The following is a 5,057-nucleotide window of genomic DNA, read 5'->3' as shown; positions in this document are numbered from 1 at the left end:
GTCAGGTCAATTTCGCGATATATATTACTTAGGCTAATTCTCTCGGTCTTCCAGTTTCTACGTTGTGTTGTATTATTCTTAAAGTTCTTACTGCTGGTTCATTGTCCATTATTTCTTATGGAGTGAGACCTACTTTCATCCTGTTTCCCGCTTCTGGACTCTTCTATACCTGACGGGTCTAATACTATTTTAAAAGTCTTTGGCCGTAATCTTTAGTTTGTCCGTAGTAATTAGTGACCAGACATAATCTTCGCTTCTTAGGGATTTTTCTTGATATGTCCACTTGTATATCCCTCCTTCACAGTTTTTTACTATTGTCCCTCCTGTTGGTCTCGATGTTGGGATTCCATGTTTTGTTGTAGTGATAACTTTAAATCCAATTTCTTCAGCAGATTCAGGTTGTATATTGTGATCAGTTTCCATCTTATCTTCTCTCCTCCTACTCCTTTGTCTGTCCTTTTGTTATTTCTATCTTCTCTTTGTCACTTCTAGTCATTTGTCTGGGATCTCTATCAGTCGCTTGTGTTCCTTGTGTATCAGCTGTTGCTCCCTGCTCAAACCTTTGTTCGTCTTGATGTAGTCTTTCTCTCAGTTCGCTTGCATATGTTGTCTGAAATAGTTTTTCGGATTGTGGATTCTCTGGAAATATCATCTCTGGTAGGTTATTCAATTTAAACATTTTCCTTAATTCCTCATTGTATGATCCGGGTGCAATGATATTGTGCAAAATGTGCATGGATCATACTAATCATTACCTTATCAGCGTATTGGCTCACTTAGGTTTAATACTGTGGATTCTGGTCTATGGTTTCTTGACCGCTCTTTCTTTGCTATTTCCTGACGTATGTCGTATCCTTCTTTGTCTTGTTCCTTTTTCCTTGTTTCCTCTCTGTACTTTATCATGTGTTTTTTTATTGGGCATGCCATTGCTAACGTCCTATGTGTATACATTCCCGTTTCTCTTACAGTTGAGACAGCCAACATGTGTATTCTTACATTCAGTGTAGGTATGGTCGTCGCCTGCACAATCTGAGCAGTACTTTTTTTCTTTTCCGGACAGTCTCTCGTTGTGTGTTCTTCATATTTGTAGCAGGAGAAGCAAGTTTGCAGACTGATGAATGTCTCCTTCTTTATTTGATGTGGTGTGACTGACATGTTGAATATTAGAAAGCCCTGTTGTAAAACTTTCTCAGCCATTGACACTTCTTCAAACATGAGTATAGTCCTTTATCTTAATGACTTCTTCAATCTTCATCCACCTATTTTGGCGTTCCAGTTCTTCTTTCAGGTCTTCCTCCCGATCTCTTGATCGACTTGACGAACAAAACTGATCTTTTTGCTTTTTGTTCTGGTGGCATGACAACAATAAGGCCTTCATTGTAAAATATATCTCTTGCTTCTTTTGAAAGGATTTTATCTGAATCAAAGTCATCTTTACAGATTACTTTAAAACCTTCATTGGTGCTGAATATTCTAGTTAGTGGGACTTGCAGTTTGTTGTAAGTGATTTCTGCCACTTTTCCCCTTCCAATGAGTGTCCCTTATCTCTATGTTTTATTCTAATGCTAGTTGTCATCTTCTTGATTACATCTAACTTACCTATAACATTAGGCTCCTGCCTGAGCAGGATCTGCCCCCTTGGACGGGCGTTGCTCTGCAATCTAGGTTACCTGTGACTATAGTAATATCTAAAAGTTGCCACTACTGAGACCCCTTCGGACAAGGGTGCCTGCACTATCACAGGTTTCCTTTGCCGGATCGACCGTATCGCGAAGTTCCGCCTCCTGTTCAAAGAACGGAGTGCATGAGGGGGATGAAAAAAGGAAAGAAGAGGACTTAGAGAGTAGAAACAGCCTACCTACCACGCCACGTTCGGTCAGCCAATCAGAGCACCGCAGTAAACGTGCATGTATCACGCCACCGTGGGGCACCACTGATTGGCCAATCCAGGACGTAGACGCACGGGTAGTAGTCAAAATTTGGGTAGGCCAAATATTTGTTTTTTCCAAAGTTGGAATTTCCCGTACAATCTGTGATGGTAATTACACCGTCACTATGTTGAGTAAGTACAATCACTAGGATTGAGTGTCTTATCACAACAAAGTTGCAGACTCAAACATGCAGCAAAAGAATCAGGTCTTCGCAGCTCCGTGTCTATTTTACTTAGGCTAGCATACCTAAGTTAAAGCAAACTCCCCTTGCCAATACAAGAAGGAAGAGGATTTCTTATAGTCTAATAAACAATTCATCATGACCAAATACAGTATCTAACACAGGGGGTCCGGGGGCGCAGCCCCCGGTTAGCAACTAACCATTTGATTGCATTAATTCTGAGAATAGTTAGCAATTATCCATTTGATTGCATTATCCCAGGTTAAGGGGGTTGTGTGTGGTTCCATATCACCAGATTTATTAAAAACTCTAGCGTCAGGCTAAACAGTTTAGCTAGATAGTGGTGGCTGCTTGGATTATTTCTTTGTCTCTTATTGACTTCGGGTGGCTAACCCTATAAAATTGAGGACACCAATAGACTTTGTACTAAGGTTAGGTTAAACAGACACTTTTGCTGTATCGGAGGATTTCGCCATCGGGGAGCGTGACGAAACCTCCGGCGAAAGTGGTAGTGGTTAGGTTAGGCGGCCCGGTAGTGGTTGGTTAGTGTCTGTATTATTATTATTCTATAAAATTTAAGGTCCCCTGCTAGAATTTACTACGGTCAGGCTAGATAGTGGTGGCTGCTTGGATTATTTCTTTGTCTCTTATTGACTTCTGCGGCTAACCTCTATAAAATTGAGGACACCAATAGACTTGTACTAAGGTTAGGTTAAACAGACACTTTTGTTGTAATGGAGGATTTCGCCATCGGGGAGCGTGACGAAACCTCCGGGCGAAAGTAGTGGTTAGGTTAGGCGGCCCGGTAGTGGTTGGTTAGTTGCCTGTATATTATTATTATAAAATTTAAGGTCCCTGTTAGACTTTACCACGGTCAGGCTAAACAGTTTAGGCTGCTTGGATTATTTCCTTGTCTCTTATTGACTTCGGGTGGCTAACCTCTATAAAATTGAGGACACCAATAGACTTTGTACTAAGGTTAGGTTAAACAGACACTTTTGCTGTAATGGAGGATTTCGCCATCGGGGAGCGTGACGAAACCTCCGGCGAAAGTAGTGGTTAGGTTAGGCGGCCCGGTAGTGGTTAGGTAGTTGCCTGTATTATTATTATTATTATATAAAATTTAAGGTCCCCCGTTAGTCTTTACCACGGTCAGGCTAAACAGTTTAGGCTGCTTGGATTATTTCTTTGTCTCTTATTGACTTCGGGTGGCTAACCTCTATAAAATTGAGGACACCAATAATAGACCTTGTACTAAGGTTAGTTAAACAATACTTTTGCTGTACGGAGGATTTCGCCATCGGGGAGCGTGACGAAACCTCCGGCGAAAGTAGTGGTTAGTTAGGCGGCCCGGTAGTGGTTGGTTAGTTGCCTGTATTATTATTATTCTATAAAATTTAAGGTCCCCCGTTAGACTTACCACGGTCAGGCTAAAACAGTTTAGCTGCTTGATTATTTCTTTGTTCTTATTGACTTCGGGTGGCTAACCTCTATAAAATTGAGGACACCACAGACTTTGTACTAAGGTTAGGTTAAACAGACACTTTTGCTGTAATGGAGGATTTCGCCATCGGGGAGCGTGACGAAACCTCCGGCGAAAGTAGTGGTTAGGTTAGGCGGCCCGGTAGTGGTTGGTTAGTTGCCTGTATTATTATTATTATATAAAATTTAAGGTCCCCCGTTAGACTTTACCACGGTCAGGCTAGATAGTGGTGGCTGCTTGGATTATTTCTTTGTCTCTTATTGACTTCGGGTGGCTAACCTCTATAAAATTGAGGACACCAATAGACCTTGTACTAAGGTTAGGTTAAACAGACACTTTTGCTGTAATGGAGGATTTCGCCATCGGGGAGCGTGACGAAACCTCCGGCGAAAGTAGTGGTTAGGTTAGGCGGCCCGGTAGTGGTTGGTTAGTTGCCTGTATTATTATTATTCTATAAAATTTAAGGTCCCCCGTTAGAATTTACCACGGTCAGGCTAGATAGTTTAGGCTGCTTGGATTATTTCTTTGTCTCTTATTGACTTCGTGGCTAACCTCTATAAAATTGGAGGACACCAATAGACTTTGTACTAAGGTTAGGTTAAACAGACACTTTGTTGTATTTAGAGGATTTCGCCATCGGGGAGCGTGACGAGTCTTGGCGAAAAGTAGTGGTTAGGTTAGGCGGCCCGGTAGTGGTTGGTTAGTTGCCCGTATTATTATTATTCTATAAAATTTATGTCCCCGTTAGAATTTACTACTTGGTCAGGCTAGATAGTGGTGGCTGCTTGGATTATTTCTTTGTCTCTTATTGACTTCGGGTGGCTAACCTCTATAAAATTGAGGACACCAATAGACTTTGTACTAAGGTTAGGTTAAACAGACACTTTTGCTGTAATGGAGGATTTCGCCATCGGGGAGCGTGACGAAACCTCCGGCGAAAGTGGTGGTGGTTAGGTTAGGCGGCCCGGTAGTGGTTGGTTAGTTGCCTGTATTATTATTATTATATAAAATTTAAGGTCCCCCGTTAGACTTTACCACGGTCAGGCTAAACAGTTTAGGCTGTTTGGATTATTTCCTTGTCTCTTATTGACTTCGGGTGGCTAACCTCTATAAAATTGAGGACACCAATAGACTTTGTACTAAGGTTAGGTTAAACAGACACTTTTGCTGTAATGGAGGATTTCGCCATCGGGGAGCGTGACGAAACCTCCGGCGAAAGTAGTGGTTAGGTTAGGCGGCCCGGTAGTGGTTAGGTAGTTGCCTGTATTATTATTATTATATAAAATTTAAGGTCCCCCGTTAGACTTTACCACGGTCAGGCTGCTTGGATTATTTCTTTGTCTCTTATTGACTTCGGGTGGCTAACCTCTATAAAATTGAGGACACCAATAGACCTTGTACTAAGGTTAGGTTAAACAGACACTTTTGCTGTAATGGAGGATTTCGCCATCGGGGAGCGTGA

This window comes from Homarus americanus, unplaced genomic scaffold (genome assembly GCF_018991925.1).
Source record: "Homarus americanus isolate GMGI-L3 unplaced genomic scaffold, GMGI_Hamer_2.0 scaffold38436, whole genome shotgun sequence".
NCBI classification, from domain to species: Eukaryota; Metazoa; Arthropoda; class Malacostraca; order Decapoda; family Nephropidae; genus Homarus; species Homarus americanus.
The sequence above is the reverse complement of the archived record's forward strand: the minus strand, read 5'-3'. Positions refer to the sequence as shown.